At 45.2% G+C, this 25,792-nt stretch overlaps 1 protein-coding gene across 1 annotated transcript in view; it reads left to right on the top strand.

Moving 5' to 3' along the window:
• Positions 1–25,582, top strand: part of LOC124622103 — a 548,933-nt gene extending 523,351 nt beyond the window's left edge. The window contains exon 2 of the transcript XR_006980597.1: positions 25,349–25,582. The gene's annotated coding sequence lies outside the window, so the exon portion shown is untranslated. The remainder of the gene's footprint in view (positions 1–25,348) is intronic.
• Positions 25,583–25,792: the final 210 nt, after the last annotated feature.

Genomic DNA, 25,792 nt, shown 5'->3' with positions numbered 1-25,792 from the left:
CATCAACAAAAGCAAAACAAGGAATATGGATTGTAGTCGAATTAAGTCGGGTGATGCTGAGGGAATAAGATTAGGAAATGACACACTTAAAGTAGTAAAGGAGTTTCGCTATTTGGGGAGCAAAAAACTGATGATGGTCGAAGTAGAGAGGATATAAAATGTAGACTGGCAATGGAAAGGAAAGTTTTTGTTGAAAGTATTTGTATGGAGTGTAGCGATGTATGGAAGTGAAACGTGGACGATAAATAGTTTAGAGAAGAAGAGAATAGAAGCTTTCGAAATGTGGTGCAACAGAAGAATGCTGAAGATGAGATGGGTAGATCACATAACTAATGAGGAGGTATTTAATTGAATTGGGGAGAAGAGGAGTTTGTGGCACAACTTGACTAGAAGAAGGGATCGGTTGGTAGGACATGTTCTTAGGCATCAAAGGATCATCAATTTAGTATTGGAGGGCAGTGTGGACGGTAAAAATCGTAGAGGGAGACCAAGAGATGGATACAGTAAGCAGATTCAGAAGGATGTAGGTTGCAGTAGGTACTGGGAGATGAAGAAGCTTGCACAGGATAGAGTAGCGTGGAGAGCTGCATCAAACCAGTCTCAGGACTGAAGACCACAACAACAACAATCGTTTGCTTGAAGAATTGCGTAATCATTAAGAAAATTTCAGTCATTCGATTTCATGTTTTGGTGCTCTACAGCTTTAGGTCCACAGTTCAGGTGACTAAGATGAGAACTGTTCAGCACAACTGATAATTTTCAAATGTAACCAGTAGTTTTTCCTTTCCAAACACAGTTCAAAGATAAGGGAACCGACTATCTGTGCCTAAATAACCTGAACTATTGAGTAGAAAATGTAAATGAAATCTCTTTTTACTATCGTGTAAGCCAACGTATTCTTTGGCAAGACCACATTAGCATATAAGCGGAGTAAGGCGGCCCCGTGGTCATGACAGTGGACTAGCAGGCAGGAGGATTTGCGGTCAGATCACTGTCCGTCCTTCAAGACACAGATTTTACACGGTTTCCTTAAAGCGATTAAGGCAAGAGGCGGGATGGATCTCATTCCCTTCCCCACCCTTGTTCTTAACCACATTTTCAAAATGGTTTGGTTCAAATGGCTGTGAGCACTATGGGACTTAACTGCTGAGGTCATCAGTCCCGTAGACTTAGAACTACTTAAACCTAACTAACCTAGGGACATCACACACATCCATGCCCGAGGCAGGATTCGAACCTGCGACCGTAGCGGGCACGCGGTTCCAGACTGCAGCGCCTAGAACCGCACCCACCTTTTCATCTGCATCGTTATGACATACTCACCCCAGTATGATGCCACAATTATCGGGGGTGGCGAACTCTGGATTACGGTGATTTCAGCATATCCAGCCTTTGAGGCTATCAAAGATATTTTAATACTAAAGATTTATTATTAAATATAATTTATTTGTTGTTTTATGTGTGTTTCGAGGGCGGACGAGGGAAACTAAACAGACAGTGATCATGCGTTTGTTTAGGAGTGTTGTCCATAAATTTTGCCGTTTGTGATTGGCGTCAGTTCAGAAGTTAGGAGTTTTTAGCAAGATGGCGTTTTGCACGTAGTTTGCACGTTCTTTCGTGCAGGGATACACCATCCGAGTGTCAGAAAAGAGATCCTAACCATCAGAGAAAGGCAGTGCAGCAATCCTAAGTTAACTTTGTAGCTTCTCCACAATAGTGCGAGTGAGCACTATTAAGTTGGCTGCGAAAAGTGGATGGTTCCACGCAATATGCCGTTTTCTCCGGAACTCGAAGTGTTAAATAACCCTCACAGCAATAACTGCGCATGATTCAGACTCGAATTCTGCGGTGTAGACTCGTTTCCGTGGATAGTACAGTCATGACCACATGTTGCTGCCGTTCAGGTGCCATGTGGAGATAGTTAAACTGAGTGCTACTGGCACCAGGATGTCGATCCAGTACCACCGGTTAGTCGGAGAATCAGTACAGGGTCTTGTTCTACACTGGCTGCGGCAGTCTGACCAATCAGCAATTACGATGGACACTCGCAATTACCATCGCAGCCAGACCACTGGCATCTCCGTTCCGCCGTTAAAGTAATCTACCTCGCTATACTGCCGTTTGGCGTCGTTAGACCGTATCACTCTCGCTCAGTCTTAGTCGAGTGTGTTACCTCTTCTCTTTGTGGGTCTTCTCTAATAATAAATATGTGCAGTTCTTCTTAACTGACTGAAGCGTTGTCTCCCTGTCGTGTAGTAAATATTTTGTATGCAGGCGCTTCTCTCACCGATTTACGTGGTTCACTACCTTGTATGGGTTTCGTTATTGATGTAATGGTGGTATTTTCTTTTTAATTTATACATGTTTAAAATAGTCTGTCGTCGACTGTTACTTCAGTAGAGTTGTGCTGCTGCTTCTCTCCTGTTGTGACACCGGCTGTACTCCCCTGTGATCATGTACAGAATGACGAACCATTCCAGTAGTAAGAAAAGAAACATATTTTTCAGACTTGCTCAAAGCAGGGGGTAGGGTAGCGTGTGCGCGTTTGCAGCCACGCTCCTGGAAACAGGGTGTTAAATCCTGATCATACGGGGTGTTCAAAAAGTCTCTCCGCAGTGCCGTATGATAGCCGCGCGTGCAGTATGCTGCAGTGAATATACCGAAATGAAACTAGGTGAAATAAAACTTATTAATTTATACAATATACATTTTTACTTAAAAATTTTCTCATTAAATGTTGAAAGTGTCCCCCCTTTTGTCGAATACCCAGTTCTGTTCGTCTAATCATGTTTCGAAACACAAGCTGTAACATTTCTTCTGTAACAGAAGCAGTGAAAGTGGATATTGCAGTTTTCAATTCATCGATGGATTTTGGACGGTTTTTATAGACAGTTGCTCTCGCTGCACCCCAGAAGAAAAAGTCAAGTGGTGTTAGGTCAGGCGGTCGTGGAGGCCAAAGTCCCTGTGAAATTATGCGATCACCAACATCAGCAAGCAGTGACATTGAAACGCGAGCTGTATGCGCGGTTACACCATCTTGTTGAAAATAACCGTTCAGTATTTCACTTAACACGAGTTCTCCTATGAATGGGTACAGAGCATCACTGCAGTATCGTTGTGCGTTTATTGTTTCGTTGAAAAATATGGGACCCACAATCCGACGTCAAGAAATTGCAACCGAAACTCCTATTGTCACAGAATGAAGTGGTTCCTCATTAATACGCAATGGATTTGCAGTACTCCACGTACTAGAATTTTGCGAGTTCATGTACCCGGATAAATGAAACCACGCCTCATCAATGAAAAACGTTTCATTTTTAGTATTCCTTCCATTTTGTTGGACGAAATTTTTGAACCATTGACAATAATGCAGTCTCTTGGCACGATCAATATTTTTCAGTTGTTGCACGACTGTCACTTTGTATGGGAAAAGTTCTAATTTTTTCCCTTACAGCTGTGTGGGCCGTTTCTACCCTAACATCGATTTCCTGGTTGAGTTTTCTTACTGACTTGTTCGGACTCAAGGACATTTTATCGGAAATATCGAGTAGTTTATCCTCAGAAAAAACGCTAGGACGACCACTTCTCGGTGCATCTGTCACTGAACCCGTACTTCGAAATTTGTTAATCAAATCTCGCACAGTGTCGCGTTGTGGGAGTGTCTCCGGGAAAACTGAATTAAATGTTTGACGAACTGAAATTGAGTATTTCCACTAGCTTTGAACACTTGTTCGACTAAAAACACACGTTCTTCAATGGTTAGCATTTTAAAAGCGACGAAAACGAAACAAACGAACAAAGGAGCAAAACTTAAACGTTCACGTCAACACGTAACGACACACACCAACGATACTACTGACGCTGGCTGAGATAAACAGTGGAACGTTGGGAGAGACCACTTGAAGGGAAGTAACCCAGGCAGGCGAACAATCATACGGCACGCGCGGCTAACAATCATACGGCACTGCGGAGAGACTTTTTGAACACCGCGTATTTCCTTTCGTTCTTGAACAAACTTTTTATACAGATGCATTTGTGCCAAGACGCTTTTGCGCATTCAAGTTACTATCTACAAGTTGCCAAATGGAAGGCGGCTGCAGCGTTGAAAATGAAGTTTAAGAAGTCACAAATGTATTACGCGAATTGAAGACAGGTGAAAACCTGAAACGCTTCTTGGCATAAATAAAACTGTATTGTCTGGAACTGCATTACTTCCACTAAATTATTTCACAGCCACAGAGGTCAACCACCATTACGATGGATAAATTACTTCCTTTCGTTTAATGAACGTTAATTTCACGTGGTCTCCCACAGACAAACAGTATCAGAGTAAAAGACTGAGAAAGAAGGCCAACGGCATTCCTGCAAGACATTTCATCGGCTTCTGCGATTCAGTGAATGATTTTGTATGACGCTCTCGCACACACAGCGTTGGAATGTGCCGCGGAAACTGACGAATCATTGTGTGCTAAAAGCTGCACGTAGAAGCCGCATTAATTTATTTATAAATTCCCACGTGGGTGCTATTCAGTTGTTCATACAAGGTATACTATGTAACATTGATGTCCAGTGTTGCACAAGCGGTTAACTTTAGAGAGACCAGGTTTTCGGCAACTGACAGGACGGAAAATAATAGCTGGTATTTTGGAATATCATTACTTATTTCAGCTGACATCATAGTCATTCCAGCCATTCCGATTTTCAAAAAAACATTGTCAGTCACGCGCGTATTGCACCCCTATTTTCAAAGCATTGACACTGTCTATTATTCCCTATTATCTGTGCTGTACTGGAACTGTTTTATGTCTAGTTATCCACTCCAGCAGTCACTTGTGTAAACATACGATAAACTTTCAGGGTTACAGCTTCACGTCTCGCTATTTCGTACGGAATGACACTCTTGTGGGAGTTAGTGACACGTGGCGTTATATAACAAACAATTTCACACTCGTTTTTTGTATTATAACGCCACGTGTCAAATTGCTACTGAAACGGCCAATTGGAGTGCATAATGAAACGAGAAACAGATACAACAAAGCACACATGTAATACGAAAAAGGGGAAAATCAGTTCGCAAGAAGTTTCAGAAACATATGTTAAAGAATGTGTGTGACTTCGTTTACTGAGCCGCAAGGGAGTAGTTTGTATGTGAAGAAAAATCGCAGTTTATTTTCTAACCATAACTTTTTCTTCGGCCGCGATATTAAAGCAACGCTTGTTCCCCAAATGAGACAGCGTGTTTTATTGGCAGCCATTGTTACCACTTGCAAAGAGGCAATATTCGTAGTAACAGAATGCCTGTTACTGTTCCAGTTTTTAAGAATTACATAAATAGCCCGGTAGTGTCCCAAATACTAGGCCGTAATTTTCCAGCAGTAGGTGGATTCGCTTCGCTTGTGCTGTATACGAGATACAGTCGTGTGCAAAACATAAGGACGAAAGTAACTTTCGCGTGATGTGTTAGCGCCAAGGAAAAGAGCTCGATGAAACTTGGACCATGCATAGAAACAAGTTCTACAGTAAAGTGTAGAAACTGAAGTAAATACGCAGTCGGGCGAACAGAAATGTCACTTTTATTGAACGACAATAGTTAGACTGAAGTCACCGCGATTTAAGATGGTCTCTTGGACATAATAGGTGCCACAATAAAGTCATGAGACTGATGAGAAAAAAATGTTGCTTGGTCTCTTGGACATAATAGGTGCCACAATAAAGTCATGAGACTGATGAGAAAAAAATGTTGCTTACCGTTTTCGTCAAGTTTAGTGTTGTTTCCTTCGAAGTAGTTCCCTTGTGATTGCACACACTTTATCCAGCGCTTCTGCCATTGATGGTAACATTTTTGGAACTCATCTTCTATAATATCCTCCAAGACCCTCGTCCCAGCTTTTTGGACATCTTGTGTTGTTTGATAATGGTGTCCCTTGACCGTCATTTTGACTCTTGGAGATAGAAAAAAGTCGCACAGAGCGATATTTGGTGAATAAGGTGGCTGTGGTAGAACTGAAATTTGTTTTGAGGCTAAAAATTGCTGTACTGACAGAGTAGTATGGGATGGCGCATCATCGTGATGCAATTATCAGCAATGTTGGCACGGACATGAAGAACTCTTTTATGAAATCTTTCTAAAATTTCTTTGTAGCAATATTGGTTAACTGTTTGTCCAGGAGGCACCCAGTCTTTATGAACAGTTCCCTGGGAATCAAAGAAGCACACAAGCATGCATTTCACTTTTGACTTTGACATTCGAGCTTTTGTTGGTCTGGGTGATCCCTTTGAGCACCATTGCGAACATTGGCGTTTTGTCTCTGGATCGTACTGAAAAAACCAACTATCATCACCAGTGATAACACGGCTCAACAATTCTGGATTGATTTCCGCTTGCTCTAACAGATCGGCTGCCACATTTTTCATTGTTTCTCGCCGTTGTGGTGCGAGATTTTTGGGGACGATTTTTGCACAGATCTTTCTCATACCAAGATCTTCAGTTCTTCTGCAATCATTTTCACGGATAATCTTCGATCGTATCGTACAAATTCACGCACCCTGGCCAAGTTGACATCCGTCCGTGAGGTTGATAGTCGTCCACTGCGGTCTTCATCTTCAACATTCGTTCTGCCTTCACTAAACATTTTATGCCAACGATAAACTTGGAACTCCTGACGTAAGCTGCTCTCCAAAAGCATTCTGAAGCTTAGCGTAAATTGTCGTCGCGTTTTCACCCAATGTAACGCAAAAAGAAATGGCATACCGTTGCGCAATATTACGTGGTTCCATTTCCGTGACGAGAGACACAAACACGTGTTAACTTATTACACCATAACTCACTACGGAGCAGTTGCATCGATGTGCCGCTTGGACTAGAAGCAGCTTATAGACCAAGGTCAAAGATATTGTGCCTATGCAAGCCTGCAGGGTTGCCACATCTTACAAAGAAAATCAGTCTTATTACTTTATTGTCGCACCTCGTTCAAGAGGCGGCACATGTTTCTTACTGCGGTGTGTCATCACCATGGACGTCAGTGCTTGCTCTGCAACATGCTCCCATACTGCGAACAACGTTTGTAAGGAGTTCTTGCGGTAGGGAGTCCCATTCCTCCACCAGCGTGTATGACAACTGCAGGCCAGTCCATTCACCAAATATCCTCTCGTTCTAAGAGCTCCACCTGCGCTGTTCGAAGAGGTCGTGCGTCGTGCTCAGGACCAAATGCACCTCTGAAAATACGCACGCAGGTAATGAGCACAGTGACACAACAACGTTGACAGCTGTTTTGTGTTGAAAGCTTCTGAGGTCAGTGAGCCGTGCTGACACCGGCTTATGCGTTGCTTTAAAACTTGGCTGTTCCTCTGCGTTTGATTTCCCACAGTTACTGCGGTTGTGCCGTGGTTCCTCCTCTTTCTACAAGGGCAGTTCAATAAGTAATGCAACACATTTTTTTCTGAAACAGGGGTTGTTTTATTCAGCATTGAAATACACCAGGTTATTCCCCAATCTTTTAGCTACACAACACTATTTTTCAACGTAATCTCCATTCAATGCTACGGCCTTATGCCACCTTGAAATGAGGGCCTGTATGCCTGCACAGTATCATTCCACTGGTCGATGTCGGAGCCAACGTCGTACTGCATCAATAACTTCTTCATCATCCGCGTAGTGCCTCCCACGGATTGCGTCCTTCATTGGGCCAAACATATGGAAATCCGACGGTGCGAGATCGGGGCTGTAGTGTGCATGAGGAAGAACAGTCCACTGAAGTTTTGTGAGCTCCTCTCGGGTGCGAAGACTTGTGTGAGGTCTTGCGTTGTCATGAAGAAGGAGAAGTTCGTTCAGATTTTTGTGCCTACGAACACACTGAAGTCGTTTCTTCAATTTCTGAAGAGTAGCACAATACACTTCAGAGTTGATCGTTTGACCATGGGGAAGGACATCGAACAGAATAACCCCTTCAGCGTCCCAGAAGACTGTAACCATGACTTTACCGGCTGAGGGTATGGCTTTAAACTTTTTCTTGGTAGGGGAGTGGGTGTGGCGCCACTCCATTGATTGCCGTTTTGTTTCAGGTTCGAAGTGATGAACCCATGTTCCATCGCCTGTATCAATCTTTGACAAGAAATTGTCACCCTCAGCCACATGACGAGCAAGCAATTCCGCACAGATGGTTCTTCTTTGCTCTTTATGGTGTTCGGTTAGACAACGAGGGACCCAGCGGGAACAAACCTTTGAATATCCCAACTGGTGAACAATTGTGACAGCACTACCAACAGAGATGTCAAGTTGAGCGCTGAGTTGTTTGATGGTGATCCGTCGATCATCTCGAACGAGTGTGTTCGCACGCTCCGCCATTGCAGGAGTCACAGCTGTGCACGGCCGGCCCGCACGCGGGAGATCAGACAGTCTTGCTTGGCCTTGCGGCGATGATGACACACGCTTTGCCCAACGACTCGCCGTGCTTTTGTCCACTGGCAGATCACCGTAGACATTCTGCAAGCGCCTATGAGTATCTGAGATGCCCTGGTTTTCCGCCAAAAGAAACTCGATCACTGCCCGTTGTTTGCAACGCACATCCGTTACAGACGCCATTTTAACAGCTCCGTACAGCGCTGCCACCTGTCGGAAGTCAATGAAACTATACGAGACGAAGCAGGAATGTTTGAAAATATTCCACAAGAAATTTCCGGTTTTTTCAACCAAAATTGGCCGAGCAAAAAAATGTGTTGCATTACTTATTGAACTGCCCTCGTACGTGTGGCAGCAGCGGTCTGTATCGGTATTTGCACCGTATACCATCTTTGGTCTGGTGCTTATAGTTGCGGCTGGGCAGTGTGCAGCCAGTTGGTCGCTTGAAGCGGATCAGCAAGCAAGTCTCCGTGCAGCGCAGTCGGCCGGGCCTGCTGGCAGTCTCTACGTAGTGTCGGAGCATGTGGGAGCTGTTCAAAGTGCTGCGAGGTTCGTGGTTCACCGACCCAGGACATGAAAGTTGAGTGGTGATTTAATTGCCGAAGCCACGTCTGTTGACGTTGTTCCGTTGGTTGGTGGTTCGATGTTGGTGGTATTCCTGGGAGCAACAGGGAGTGTTCGAGTTGGTGAAGATTTATCCCCCGTGTGGTGGAATTAATTGTCGATTTGAAATTCAAGTGCACCAACGGATTTTTCTGCCTTGTGGCCGTTAGTGTTCCGGTTACCTGCCCTGGTTGCTGACATAAATTCAGGCAGTGTCCAACATGGTGTGTAGTTATTGACAGCTTAATGTATATTTCGTTGTGAGCGGCTGTGTCTATAACGTTTTGGCTTTGGATCCTCATATACTGGTCGGTGGTTAGAAGGTCGTCCTGTCGGTGGGTCCCTGACTGTCTGTTGGTTGTGCTGCCAGCGGATCGATTATAGTTGGGCCGAGTTCTTGTCTCACCTAAGCGAACGGTAAGATTTCAAGGCCAGACCAACTCCCCTGGAAACTTCTGAGCACCGTTGCCTATACTGCCTTTCTTATTGTCGTTTAATTGTGTGTTTTCAATGGCTCATAGCCGATGGTTTGAATTTCTATGCTTGTAATTGTGTTTTTAAAATCAAAGGCTTTCTGCCTGTTGAAAATTTATTCTAGTGTATTGTTTTTAAAAGCATCGACATTTAGCCGCTTTAAGTTTTAAGGATCTTACTTATCAAGTATTACGTTCTTTCAAGATAATCTTTAGGCCTTCTGCATGATGAAAATTTATTGTAGTTGTCTTGATTTTGAAATGATGGGGACTTAAGCCGCTTTAAAATTTTGGATTCTTACTTATCAAGTCTTACATCACTTGGGCTTAAATACTATTTAAGGTTAAAAGCTTTGGGCCTTCTACCTTGGAAAATTGGTTGCAGTTTTTTCCCAAACAAAGGCCTTCAGCCGTTTTGAAGTAAGATTTCTTATTGGTCATAAAGCTTGGGTCTTCTGCCTGTTGAAAAGCTATTGTAGTTATGTTGTTTTAAATTTATGGCCCTTCAGCCGCTTTTAAAAACTTAATCTATCTGAAGAGTCAAGTCTTATATCGATTGGGCTTAAATACTATGTTGGTTAAAGCCTAGAGCCTGCTGCCTCTAACAAAAAAACAAAAAAAAACAAAAAAATAAAAAAATCAATGCAGTTGCATTTAATTCATGGGCCTTCAGCCGTTTTAGAATTAGACGTTTTCAGTCGATAGTCCAGCCTAGAAGTTAAGCTGTAATGTTTGGACAAGTAAATAAAGTGTTATGTTTGAAGTGCATCTGACAGCCGCTCATTCTGCCCCCCTTCCACAATTCCTACTACTTGTCCTGTCCTGCAGGTTTAGCAGGACGCATCAGTCAGTACACCCAGGCAACATTATACCTCTCCACATCCTAACAGGAGGCCTACCAAAACGACCATGTTCGACAGTTTTCCTGGGTGCATTACCTGTTGCCACAGTTGGCCATATGAGGGTGCGTGCAGCGTCATTACTCACATCGAGTCAGCTCTCACCCGAGCACCGCTTCTCGTTAGCCCAGTCGCCATTGTCTTCGCACCATCGCAAGCGGTGACGCCGATGTGCAGTTGTCGACGGAACACAACGTACTTGTCATCGTGCAGTGAGGCCAGCCCCGTGCAACTGTGGAGCGCGAGACTGCATGCCTTGGAGTCCTCTTAAATGTGGTTACAACTGCAGCCGTTGTTGGATGTGGGTCCGTTCTTGCCTGTCGTACGAAGTAGCGGACATCTGCTGCTGTAGCTGACCGTCGTCGACCACCTCCTGTTCTTCGGACAGCAATTCCTGTCATTCGGAACGTTTCTCATGCACGTGAAACAATGCTGTGAGCAATACCAAACTCCTGGGCTACACTCAGACTTCGTCCTCCTTCCCGTTTCCCAATAATGCTTCCCCGTGAAAAGTCTTCCAGGTGTTCTGTCTGGTCCATGTCGTAATGAAGACCACTACAGTGCACCGTAACTGCTCGCCGATAGGCAGAAACGGTTTTTTCTCTTTGCTTTTACTGTCTCGTGTTGCGGTGGCGGCGTCATCTGGCGCTAAAGTCAGGCTTTACCTCACGCCATGCGACATCCAGATATTGGGAGATATCTGGCAACGCGCTCCCATGCCCTCCAGCGAGTAGTTAATGTGGTAATTCACTTCACCTAGCGTGTCTTTCATGTACATCTACGTGATTACTCTGCTATTCACAATAAAGTGCCTTGCAAAGGGTTCAATGAACCACCTCCAAGCTGTCTCTCTACTGTTCCACTCTCGAACGGCACGCGGAAAAAACGAGCTCTTAAATTTTTCTGTGCGAGCCCGGATTTCTCTTATTTTACTGCGATGATCATTTCTCCCTATGTGGGTGGGTGCCAACAGAATGTTTTCGCAGTCGGAGGAGAAAAATGGTGATTGAAATTTCATGAGAAGATCCCGTCGCAACGAAAAACGCCTTTGTTTTAATGATTGCCACTCCAATTCACGTATCATGTCTGTGGCGCTATCTCCCCTATTTCGCGATAATACAAAACGAGCTCCCTTCTTTGTACTTTTTCGATGTCATCCGTCAGTCCCACTTGATGTGGATCCCACACCGCAAAGCAATACTTCAGAATAGGGCGGACAAGCGTGATGTGAGCAGTCTCTTTAGCAGACCTGTTGCACCTTCAAAGTGTTCTGCCAATGAATCGCAGCCTTTGGTTTGCTCTACCCACAATATTATGTATGTGATCGTTCCAATTTAGGCTTTTTGTAATTGTAATCCCTAAGTATTTAGTTGAATTTACAGCCTTCAGATTTGTTTGACTTATCGCGTAATCGAAATTTGGCTGATTTCTTTTAGTACTCATGTGAAGAACTTCACACTTTTCTTTATTCAGGGTCAATTGCCACTTTTCACACCATATAGATATCTTATCTAAATCATTTTGCAAGTCGCTCTGATCATCTGACGACTTTACAAGACGGTAAATGACAGCATCATCTGCAAACAATCTAAGACGGCCACTCATATTCTCTCTTACGTCGTTAATATAGATCAGGATCAATAGAGGGCCTATAACACTTCCTTGGGGAACGCCGGATATTACTTTAGTTACGCAGAGCATTGTGCAACGAGGCTGAAACTGCACCTTGTTGGGAAACCTCTGCATCATGCTTTGCGTACAGCGGCGTATAGATAGTCCTTTTTCCCCTCACAAGGTACGCAAATACAGGGTGTTACAAAAAGGTACGGCCAAACTTTCAGGAAACATTCCTCACACACAAACACACAAATAAAGAAAAGATGTTATGTGGACATGTGTCCGGAAACGCTTAATTTCCATGTTAGAGCTCATTTTAGTTTCGTCAGTATGTACTGTACTTCCTCGATTCACCGCCAGTTGGCCCAATTTGAGGAAGGTAATGTTGACTTTGGTGCTTGGGTTGACATGCGACCCATTGCTCTACAGTACTAGCATCAAGCACATCAGTATGTAGCATCAACAGGTTAGTGTTCATCACGAACGTGGTTTTGCAGTCAGTGCAATGTTTACAAATGCGGAGCTGGCAGATGCCCATTTGATGTATGGATTAGCACGGGGCAATAGCCGTGGCGCGGTACGTTTGTATCGAGACGGATTTCCAGAACGAAGGTGTCCCGACAGGAAGACGTTCGAAGCAATTGATCGGCGTCTTAGGGAGCACGGAACATTCCAGCCTATGACTCGAGACTGGGGAAGACCTAGAACGACGAGGACACCTGCAATGGACGAGGCAATTCTTCGTGCAGTTGACGATAACCCTAACGTCAGCGTCAGAGAAAAGTTGCTGCTGTACAAGGTAACGTTGACCACGTCACTGTATGGAGAGTGCTACGGGAGAACCAGTTGTTTCTGTACCATGTACAGCGTTGCAGGCACTATCAGCAGCTGATTGGCCTCCGCGGATACACTTCTGCGAATGGTTCATCCAACAGTGTGTCAATCCTCATTTCAGTGCAAATGTTCTCTTTACGGATGAGGCTTCATCCCAACGTGATCAAATTGTAAATTTTCACAATCAACATGTGTGGGCTGACGAGAATCCGCACGCAGTTGTGCAATCACGTCATCAACACAGATTTTCTGTGAACGTTTGGGCAGGCATTGTTGGTGATGTCTTGATTGGGCCCCATGTTCTTCCACCTACGCTCAATGGAGCACGTTATCATGATTTCATACGGGATACTCTACCTGTGCTGCTACAACATGTGCCTTTACAAGTACGACACAACATGTGCTTCATGCACGATGGAGCTCCTGCGCATTTGTCGAAGTGTTCGTACGCTTCTCAACAACAGATTCGGTGACTGATGGATTGGTGGAGGCGGACCAATTCGATGGCCTCCACGCTCTCCTGACCTCAACCTTCTTGACTTTCATTTATGGGGGCATTTGAAAGCTCTTGTCTACGCAACCCCGATACCAAATGTAGAGACTCTTCGTGCTCGTATTGTGGACGGCTGTGATACGCCATTCTCCAGGGCTGCATCAGCGCATCAGGGATTCCATGCGACGGAGGGCGGATGCATGTATCCTCGCTAACGGAGGACATTTTGAACATTTCCTGTAACAAAGTGTTTGAAGTCACGCTGGTAGGTTCTGTTGCTGTGTGTTTCCATTCCATGATTAATGTGATTTGAAAAGAAGTAATAAAATGAGCTCTAACATGGAAAGTAAGCGTTTCCGGACACATGTCCACATAACATATTTTCTTTCTTTGTGTGTGAGGAATGTTTCCTGAAAGTTTGGCCGTACCTTTTTGTAACACCCTGTAGAACAGAAAGAAGATTGACGATACTGTTACGGTGTAGTTTGTGCAATGCACTGTGCTCTTGTTTGCGGAGTACATACGTAGATCTAGATTCGCTCTTTCCTCCAACGTTACAGTTTCGAAATCAGTGAGTTTTCCACTAGGCTGGTTCAGCAGATTCTGCGACGACGGTGCGGAACCTTGTGAGCAGGTGCGGTTCGATGCTAGGGTACGGGGAACGGCTCCCTAATGAGAGCGACGCTGAAGAAACGCCGCAGGAGCGCAAGCGACTGCAGCAGATTCGTTCTCACCGCCGCGCCGCGGGCTTGTGGAGACGGACTAGCGACGTCCCGCGAGATGAAGTTAGCGGCGCCGGTGTACAGGTGGCAGCACGGTGCGGCGCGGGACTCTAAATGAATTATCCGCCGGGGGCAGAGCAGAACAAACAGAGCCCCGGCGCTGCCGTGCCCTGCGACACAGAATCCGTTTAGCGGCAGCGCCCGCGGCGACAGGGATTTCACGGATCTCCTGCGTTATGCACAACCTTCCGCGCAGCCGTAGGCCGACAGCTTTGCAGCCTAACGCCCCGGGTAGCGTGGAATGAAAGGGAGGCTCCTACCCGCCACAGACTTGGATTTCTACAGTTGTAGGGCCACTGAATGAGCGTCCGGGAGGTGGGGCAAAAGCAGCTCTTGCGCCTGAACCATCATTTAGGGCGGTTCACAAACAACAACTCAAGTACACATGTTATTCCAAAACGTTATCATGCAAGTAGGGGCCAGGAGGTGCTGGTGAAATAACACACAGTGCTAAAGATACCTTTTTATTTTAAAGACTTTCTCAATAATACATTTTTAAGTCTGGCATAAAAAAAAAATTCAAAACAATTTCCAATAGCTGACAAATTTTCTTTCTGAAAAGGAGATTGAAAGGTATGACGTTAACAACTTCCCAATAATATTTTAAACTTATCATATATATATATATATATATATATATATATATATATATATATATTCCTTAAAATAAGTAGTTTCTACTAAAGTTAAAATAGTTGTCTCTTGCCAATTAAATAACTTATATTACACCACCTGACAGTTGTTACAAGATAGATGTGAATAAGCTAGCACACAAACCGTCACATTAAAGGCAGTTCCCAAAAAAATTTTCCTTAGCTCGGTGTGGGAGTGACACGTCTAAAGGGGCCCAGATCACAACAGTCGGAATAGTTACTGGTGGTATACATGGCCACAGCAGATCAGTCCCAAAACTTGTATTACAAGCCACCATCTCCCCGAGTTACCCAAAACCAGAAGATGTATTGAGGGCGGTGCCTGTAGAGACTCTGAACCACAGAGACACACGACACCGACCATAAATCACCCAATCACGGGTGTGAAAGAAATGGACCGACCAAGAAGCAATTCCCACATTACCGCGGACAGGCAAACGAAAACTGTGGTGGGAAGTCCCCAACAAACCAGTAGTGAAGAAACTTATACACTTCGCTCGAACTTGAAAAATGCACCACAGCGCCAGGAACACGTTGCACTTCCTTATGCTCGTCAGGGCCAACCGCTGCCGGTGGTTTCAACGGCCGATAAGAAAACCTACGGTCCCAAGCGCTGATCTTCTGCACCACGGCTTCTAAGCTTCATAAGCCACGTACATGTGGGTAAGGTAGACTTAGCCCCTGACAGCCAAGAGGTCTGCCAAAGCACGTAGCGAGCAGTTGACGGCCCCAAACAGCAGCTCCCCGCTCGCGCCACCACCTCCCTCGGTCACCGCCCAGTACGTACTTCCCGATCGTCACGCGACCGTACACTTGCTCCACCTCCCGCCAGAGGGCGGTAGCGATCCAAACAGCGCGCCAAACCGAAAGCGCCACCGCAAACACTAGACGCGAAGCGAAAGCACTACGCCTGGCGCGCTTTTCGAAGAGCCGGACACAACTACGGCTCAGCGCCCTCCAACCCCTCCCGCCTCCCTTCCACCAACATTTTCCCTATGATCCGGAGTATACATTTCATTCATTTCAATTGGTTTGTTGCACAAGTTCGTTGGGGTTTTCCATAAGTTTACTAAACGCAACAGATAAACATAGCAGATACTTTGATGATGATGATGTCTCATACTCCGAGACTTTGGTCATCAGTAATTTATTCCCCTTCATTATTTGCAACAGTCTGCCAACGTTGGGGTAACGGGTCGATTCTGCGACTGTAGAAACCAAGGGGTTTTAAGGCGAAGAACTCTTCGAGCCCATGTTGGAAGTGCGTTTTCATCCGGACAGGAAGTGCCTCGAAGGTTGTTCGATACTGAGCGGATGAGTGGAAAATCTTACGGCGCAGGGTAGGTGAATAAGATGGGTGCAGAACGACTTCCCAACCCAACTCTTTGTGTACTGTTTTTTGCCAATCTAGCAGAATGCGGGCAGGAGGTATCGTAGAGTAGCATCAGTTCACGCAGTTCGTTGTTCTTCTCTTGGATCTCACTTGTTGACCATAAATGTCAGCAGTGATGATTAACCTCGGGGTAGCAATTCGTAGTACACCACACCGCCGTTTTTCCACTAGATGGTTAAGATTATCGTTTGTGGGTGCTCACAGCCCTTTGTACAGGCAGTTGCTTTGTCTCGACTCAACCATTCCTTTCTTTTCCGTAGGTTAGCATAAAGACGTCATTTCTCGTCACCAGCAACTATACTTCATAGGAGGAGGAGGAGATTAGTGTTTAACGTCCTGTCGACAACTAGATCATTAGAGACTCGGATTAGGGAAGGATGGGGAAGGAAATCGGCCGTGCATTTTCAAAGCAACCATCCCGGCATTTGCCTTACACAGGATAGGAGTGGTCCGTGTTGTTCATGAGCCAATTGATGACGAGCAAGCAGAGGTACACAAATGGCCACCAGCTGATTTTTGTGATTTTGGTGTAGAGCATGTAGTACCCACACACCCGATTTTTGAATCTTCCCTATTGCATGAAAATGTCGCACGATGGTGGAATGTTCAAAGCTCATCACATTTGCCAGTTCTCCAGTACACTCTCGTGGATCATTGTGGATTAATGCGTTTAAACGATTCCTCCAAACCCCTCAGGTTTTCCTGAATGTGAAGAGCTACTAATGTCAAAACGATCTTCCTTAAAACGACAAAACCATTTTCTTTGCCGTGATCTGTCCAATAGCATTACCCCATACTCGGTGCAAATGTTTCTGGCTACCTCTAATACTGTCACTCCTCAACTGAACTCAAACTGAAGTATATGTTAAAAATGTTCTGATTTCTCCACTGGGCACTCCATTTTCTAACGTCACAGATCCACTCACTATTTGCAAATTACAAAATGACTATGTGTAAACGTAAATAGCAACAGTGGTCTACAAACAAAAATGATAAGCGACATATAAAATCCTAGCAGCTGCAATACCAGCATGCAAAATAAAAACGCTGCGAACTCGTGAACCAGTCTAGTAGAAATGATTCCGATAAATTGCAACTTTTGCCAGATTCATTCATAACGTCGATGACTAATATTGACCCAAACATCGTCAGTTACAACGTAGTGGACTTAGGGTTAATCGAGGTTGGACCGTGTAAACGTGTCACCTAGTCGATGGTCGTGTTCAGACAGGCTGTCAGGGGAACGACTGCCAAAACTTGCACCGCACCGCGGACTTAGGCTGGTGGTGGCCGTATTATTCCACGAGGGACATGCGCCTGAGCGTCCATGGGACCTGAGGTAGTAACCGGGGGCACCATGACAGGAGTGTACTACGTGAACATAATTGCGGACTACCTTCATTCCTTTGTATTTGAAAGGATCTTTCAACAGGATAAGTGTCCGTGTAACAAGGCCAAAATCGTTCTGCAGTGGTTTGTGGAGCATGATCGTGAACTCAGTTTGGTGTCTTGGTCACCAAACCCAATGGAAACACTCTGCCACATATCTCCTGCTACCTACCAAGGACTTGTCGAATCCATGCCAAGCTGAGTCGCTGCTGTTTTACATTGCGCGGATATTCTAGTGGGCTGTTAAGCAGGTGGATTCTTTTGGGTAACGAGAGTTGTCCGATTATCATGCTGTTCGTGGGAGACTAAGCGGTTTCTCTCGGAGTACTGCGTTTTCATTCTGATTAAGCGCAAGGCAGATGTCAACCTTTGCTGAACAGTGATGGAACAAAGCCCCCAATCTTATTTTTCTGCCTATGCCCCTTACCCGCTGTTTTGCACAGGCCCTGCTTGAGCAGATAATACAGACTTCATGGTAGCTATTGTGGCTAGTTTCAGCAAAACCCAGGCAGTGAATTAAACGTAAAACGCTATAATAAAAATCCCTCTGTAATTTTTAGCAGCTCTTTATGTCCACGTTCATTTCTAAGTTACGACTTCAGTTTTTATATAAGGACTTTAATTGCGCGTCAGCGACGCGTATCCGTGAATTTTGTTAATTTTATTTGAATGTCATTCCACAATGCAGTAGCTCGCACAAGTTGTGTACACTGTTGTGTCAACATAGACACTAGTCATTCCGCCTCGTGATGCGTCTTGAAGTGCTACTTGAAGTGAAGTGGCTGGTCTGGAGAGCTGACGACCAGGCCGCATTCGAAAGACGCCAACGGCAGGCGATGACAAGGACGTCGGTCGGCATCCTCAGAGCAGGAACTCGGAATATGTAAATGTGAAATTATCCAGTGATTATGGAACCGTAATTGTATGTAAATCTAATGCTGTTAAGACCAATTTTATACGCATTTATTGATATTTTAAAAACATCCTGCCTTTCACGTCACGTCAGTAAATGATAGACGAATCAATTAAAAGTGCTAAGTTCTTGAGGCACGGGTTAGCACAGAAGTATGTCCTCGTCGACATATTATCATCATCGGACACAGACTGTTGACGTCATAGAACATTTACAGAGTTCATAAAAATTGAACCTGATGGCCAAGCTTAAAAATATTCTGAATCGAAAATTCTTGTCAGTATACAAAAGTTAACGAAATAGTAGTTCGTAAAAATATCCATATTAGTAAACAGCTAGCCCTGTTCATGGGCCACGGTCCACGTTGCATGTAACGGCTTCCAGGGCCAACAAAAATTTGATTTGCAGTATTTCGCTTAATTATTGACCGAATTTAAAAACTGAAAATGCTATAATAATCTAATCGTTAAGAGGCATAATCTATGTTAAAGGCGAAATGCAGTAAGGTAAGTATTACAGTTAGACACTGTGTATGTTGTGAGGCAGTGTAACTCAGGTCGCGTAAATTACCCACACCACACTCATCCAATATTTGAGAATGAGATATGGGGACTTCGAACCTGTTCTAAACTTTTTCTCGCTTACCTAACTTCAAATATTTGTCTCATTAACTCATTTGTAAAGTAATCAGAAGTTTGAAGCTGTTTTACTCATGGGCGTTGGATTCTTTAAAGTATCGAGGGTTTACAGGGACTAAAACTAATACATGTGCATTTAGATACGAATAACTAACATTCTCTGCGTAAAACGTAGCAGAAGTATGCTGGCTACATCAGTACCACCTTGAGATTTGAAGAGAGATTCGTCTTACCGGGCCAGAGGCCACGGCAAGATCATCTTCCAAACTAGAAGTACTTAGGACCGTACTGAGTCCGACACTCAACCAGCGCTCTACGGTCTCCCCGCCTCAGTTTACACGTATTGTTCTCATGAAAGCTAACGAAGCTAACATACACATGTATGGGCAGCCCGTGTTGTCGCACTTTATGTTCTGGGATACCCATTCCATCAAAACTGAAACGAAGCACAAAGTATTACATCTGGCGACTCATTCATTCACGGTCGTGACTAGCGTTCTAGGCACCTCATATTTTTCCCCGTGCAGCTGGAAAGTTCGAACCATGGGTGTACTATACCCTATACCAACATAAAGCTCCGCAAACAGCTCGAACTGAGATTAAATCTGTTCACAAAAAACAAATTCGCTGAACTATGTTTCCACACAATAACCACCTGCCGCCTAATGACTACGAGCGTGTCTCAGTACAGCGCAGGCCATTTTGCAAAGAAATTTGTATCCATTCAGCAAGTTTTCTCCTCTTCCTCCTCCTCCTCCTCCTCCTCCTCCTCATCATCATCATCCATTTTCCGTTTTAGACCATTTACTATTTGTTATGTTCCTCAGTTTGCCAACATCTCTCTCTCCTCCCCCTTTAAGCTTGAAAACTTTCAAACATTATTGGCATTCTCCATTAAATCTCGGGCATGCAGCCGCGCATGCCCGAAATTTAATGGACTAGAAGTAGAGAAGTTGAAAATGAACATCATTGACATTCTTTCTGGACCCTTTGTTCTAGCAAATATTCAAAGCATACTCTGTCTTTTCTTATGGACTGTCTACCTGAAGCTGGCTGGAGTGGCCGAGCGGTTCCAGGCGCTACAGTCTGGAACCGCGCGACTGCTACGGTAGCAGGTTCGAATCCTGCCTCGGGCATGGATGTGTGTGATGTCCTTAGGTTGGTTAGGTTTAAGTAGTTCTATGTTGTAGGGGACTGATGACCTCAGAAGTTAAGTCCCATAGTGCTCAGAGCCATTTGCGCCATTTGAACCAAAATTATGCGGACACCTTGCGAATACTCGACATTTTGTTGCACCGACGCATTCTGAAAACTTTTATCTGGACATGGAGATATGATTTAGAAAATAAAACTAAATATTGCAAATGCAACATATCGAACCACTTAGAAAAAAAAGACCCAAGACAGACTGTCACGGACTTCCATGAATTACAAGTTCAGTCATCGTAGTGTCGGTAGACAAAGGGCAAAATTAGCTCACCGTAGAAAGTATGTCACCCACTTAAAACAGCACAGTGATCGCTCTGGAGCGCTGTACTTGGTGTAGAACTGGTACCAGGCTTTTTATGTGACACTCGTCAACTCAACTAAGACAAGACAGTGCAGTGGTGTGTGACAGACACTCGTTTATATGGCATCAGCGATTTGAGATGGATAGATATGGACCTGCGACACAATGGGAGAAAGGAGTTACCGTATTAACCCATGCCTATAATCATACAGTGAATGACGTTGTATACTTTGAAATCTTATCAAGATTTGACTCAAAATTTGTGGAGCTTTGTTCAGACTCTACTTCACTGTAGGTAACCGTATCATCTGCGAAGAGTCTGAGTTTACTATTAATACTGTCCGCCACGTCTTTCATAAACAACGTGAACAGTACGGGACCCATCACACCTCCCTCTGGCACACCCGAAGTTACGTCTATTTCTCTCAATGATTCATCCATTCACGAATATCACTTGGTATCCACGCCATGTAGTTGTGGTACCTGGTCAAACGGTTTTCAGAAATCGAGAAATACCCCACCTACCTGACTGCCTCGATCCATGGCTTTCAGGAAGTCACGTGAGAAAGCTGCGAGCTGGGTTTCACATGATCAGTGTTTTCAAAACCCGTGCTGGCTGGCATCCTCGCCATACGGTAACTATATGAGATTTGGATGTGGCGTACCTTGGCGTATCAGGGTTAGAGGCGGTGTTAGAAGGAATTAGAGAGATGTCTGGTGGGGAGCGATTCATTTCTTGTACGGTGTTTCGGAGAGGTTAGTGCAGCCTGAACGTTCAAGTTCGAACGGTAACAATGACTTACCCAAAACAGTTATTGAAAGACTGTGACCCGCCCGGCGGTTTGACGAGAGTTGGTGTGCCGGCCAGGCTGGTTACGATTTTTACCGAGCTGGTACACATGGGCCCACCTCGGTCAGACGATTCACAAACATCTGGAAAACGTTCTCACACTTTGAGACGAGTAACACTAGACGTAGACACATGGGGGACACAAATTCCGTCCCAGGGGTAAGGAGGGTGGGAGGGAATGGGTGGCGGTAGGAAGGCCACCGTCTACCACTAACACATGAAACACCACTGTTTAAATTCCTTTACTGGATTTTGTGTAATTTATTGAAGCCGCCAAACAGTTAATTATTATGGTTATATGACCCTGTGCTAAATGCATGAAAGGCTATCGGTTTTTCTGCTGTGGTTTCGGGGGTATTTCAATCGAGTGCGGCTGTTCTGAGACTGAATAGTGGAATGATTGAAAGTTTGTCTATTATTAAAGACCACAAAGGTTGTGATGTACAAACTGTATATTTTCTACTAATTCTCAACTTCTGAGGCAGTTGCAACCTTCGCCTTACACATTTAATTACGGTTATGTCTATTATTAATTATTGATTTTAGGTACTTCGTCACACGCGATGATGATGATGATGATGATGATGATGATGATGATGATGATGATGATGATGGTCAACACTCACAACAATCCTCACTGCAATCCGTGGTTGTTGCTGGCCGACGCGGTTGACGCGAAACACGTAATTCGGCACTTGTCACTTTTGGTTTCATATCATTCCAGAATCGGCATCGATGAGGGTCCACCCCACGACGATCAGCGGGGCGCGCTCACTCGTCATACTCCGGTGAATTTACTCGACCACCATTCTTGCCCGTCTCTCCAGCACTACTTCTCACTCGACACTCTCCAGTACTACTGCGCACTCAACACTAGACTCACTGCCTCCTGCAGTGCTCGACAATCGACCCCTGTCTACTATCGACCTTGGCGTCGGATACCAGCATCTATACTTGTGGGATCACGGATCCCTTACACACACTGTGGTGACGAAAGTCATGACATGGCAGTATCGCGTACACAAGGTATAAAAGGGCTGGCGGAACTGTAATTTATAGTCGTGCGACCCATATGAAAAGGTGTCCGGCGTTATCATCGCCGCACGACGAGAATTGACATACTTTGACTACGGGATGGTACTTGAGACGCATGGGAAATTCCATTTCGAGAGTGTGCCGGGAATGCCAAATTTCGGGCATCACCTCTCACCATGGACAACGCAGTGGTCGACAGCCTTCACTAACGACCAAGAGCAAAGGCGTTTACTTAGAGTTGTCAGTGCTACAGACAAGCAGCACTGCGTGAAATAGCCTCAGAGGTTAGTATGGGACGTGCGACGAAAGGACAGTGAGGCGAAATTTTGCGTTAATGGGCTATAGCAGCCGACGACCGACGCGAGAGCCTTTGATTACACCACGACATCGCCTGTAGCTCCTTTCCTGGGCCCGTGGCCACATCGGTGGAAGTCAAGACGACTGGAAAACCATGACATGGTCACATGACTCCCGATTTCAGTTGGTAAGAGCGGATGGTAGGATTCAAGTGTGTCGCAGACCGCACGTTCGCAGATCCAAGTTGTCAACATACACTGTGAAAGCTGGAGGTGTCACTATAATGGTGAGAGCTATATTCACATGGAATGGAGTGGGTGCACTGGCCCAAATGATCTCACAATTACCTATTTCCAACCATTCACTGACTTCATATTGCCAAACAATGGCGGAATTTTTATGGATGACAATGCGCCATGTCACAGGGGCCACAATGGTTCGCGACTGCCTTCAAGAACATTCTGGATACATTGAGAGACATGAATTCCAACGAACTTTTATGGGACATAATCGAGAGCTCATTTCATGCAGAAAATCCTGCACCGGCAACACTTTCGGAATTGTGGACGGCTATAGAGACAGGAAAGTTCCAACGACTTGTTGACTCCACGCCAAGTCGAGTTGCTACAATACGTCGAGTAAAAGGAGGTCCGATGCGATATTAAGAGGTTTCCCCATGACTGTTGTACCTTCACCGTGTTGCCAAATCCAGAATAAAATGCCGATCACGTGCACGCAGGGGACGAAGCCAGGAAAAAGAAGCTATGCAACGGTTGTACATCCCATATCGTCGCAGGAGTCATTAAATAACATCGCAAGGCCCGGCTCACGTTGTCAGAAGAGACAAAGGAGAGGTAGTGTAAACTCGTAACAAGGCGCCGCGAACTGCCTCTAGCCGGCGGCACACGCCTTGAGGCGAACTCACGGTCTCGCACCTCGGAGAGGCGCCCTCAGAGTTTCCGCCGACGGCGGCGCTCCAGGAGATGAGAGTGCGTGTAGACGTTAATTGCGACGCACACGTACGTGGCACAGGCGGCGGTTCACGCATGGCTGGCCGCGAGAGCGCCGTGTCAGGAATAATTACGCAGCCCGCAGCACGCGCAGAGCACCCTCCGCCGTCTCTCGTCTGGCTCTCGAGGCCCGCAGACGGCACGTGGACCGGCTGGTACAGAAGATGCTCGAAGGGACAGCAACAGACGAACGGCAGCAGTGATGGCATTGCTCACACTGGCTGCTACGGTATCAAACCTACTGCAAAGAGGTGGATACAATCACCGGCTACGAGATCAATGAAATGCAGTAAAATCGTAAGTTATCGGAGAGATCTCTTAAGGTTCGAACTCTTATCTCCTTGTAAGAGCACCGTCACGCGGCTAGCCGCATTACACACTGCTATCGTGCTCCATCTCGTAGCGCTCATGTGTTTTGTGGAAGGCAGCAGTTACGGTCCTGAGTAGCTCGCGACCATTTGTTTTACCGGTCAGTTCGCCATGAACAATTACTCGGCTTCGAAAAGTTCGCAGTCATTCTAGAGAACGTCATATCACGATGTCGGATACTCACTAATGTGTTAAAGACCTCTGACCACTTCATTAATAGCTCGTTTGTTCACCTTTGGAATGCAATACAATAGCAGTTCCGCGTGGCACGGATTCTAAAATTCCTTGGTAGAATATACCGACGTATGTGGTACCAGATGTTTACGCACAGGTAGCGCAATTCCCGGAAAATACGGACCCGTGGTTTGTGGATGCAGAGGTGGCGGCCGATAGCATCACCGATGTGTCCGTGATGTGTTCCGATAAGACGAATTTGTAGGCCGATACTTCTATGTCAGCTCACTATCATGCACCTCAAACCTCCATAGCACGATTCTAATCTAGTTATGCTGCTAGAAGATGTACGTTAATCCACATTTTATCGAAATAAACCACCACCCGCTTGAATTTTGGTGCTTCACTTTTTCGTAAAAACCTAATTTAATGTACCTATCTAAAATCATGTCTCCCGTTTGCACACGGTAACTGGTTGACTGTCGGAATTTTTCTGAACAGAATCAGTGAGAGCAAAGTTTGTCAGAGTTTCCTGGCTAGGCTTGGTGTCCATCTGCGTGCGACAAAAATTGGCTTAAATGCATAATTAGTTGTCAGATGCCTTTTTTTTTAAATGAACGTTGACAGATTCGTGAGCGATCATGTGAGGCCGTCGAGTCAGTGTCATTCACCAGTTTCGCTTCACCTAGAAGTAGCAGGTTCAAAATGTGCTGGTGGAACAGGAACAAAGGGTTCAAATGGCTCTGAGCACTATGGGACGTAACTTCTGAGGTCATCAGCCCCCTAGAACTTAGAACTACTTAAACCTGACTAACCTGAAGACATCACACACATCGATGCCCGAGGCAGGATTCGAACCTGCGACCGTAGCGGTCGCGCGTTCCAGACTGTAGCACCTAGAACCGCTCGGCCACCCCGGCCGGCGAACAGGAACAAACTGTCCACATAATTTAATTATCACCTCGGAAAAGAGCAGTTAGGTAATGGCTTTTTTGTTTTATTTTTGTTTTGCTTGCAGGTACGTATCTGCAGTGCTGGTACACACTGAAATCAGCGCGCCACAGCACTCCACGACGACGCTAAGGGGGCCCAGACAACGTGGCCTAGTGGTAAAAGGCCGGTAATGTTGATGCGGAAATGTTGCAGCTGCGTCAGTCCCATGAAGGCATCTGAAGAAGTAATCTGTATTGACCCGACACAGCTGTAACATTTTCGCTGTTTATTAATAAAGGAAATACAGTTTCTAAACGAGTGTGCTATTGTAGCTATTTTCTGAATGAAGCCTTTCAGATCGCTCAACACATTTATTTACTAGCCGACGAAGCCGGTTTTGCCTCTCTTCATTTTGCGAACTTTCTATTAGAAACGGAAATAAAAAAGTCTACTGTGCCTACAGTGTAATATCGAAAAAAATTCATTTCTATGTATTCGGGAAAATACCTTCGAAATGGTATGCTTCATA

The sequence above is a fragment of the Schistocerca americana genome, chromosome 1 (genome assembly GCF_021461395.2).
Source record: "Schistocerca americana isolate TAMUIC-IGC-003095 chromosome 1, iqSchAmer2.1, whole genome shotgun sequence".
Taxonomy (NCBI): Eukaryota; Metazoa; Arthropoda; class Insecta; order Orthoptera; family Acrididae; genus Schistocerca; species Schistocerca americana.
Note: the sequence above shows the minus strand (reverse complement) of the source record. Positions and strands in the feature narration are given on the sequence as shown.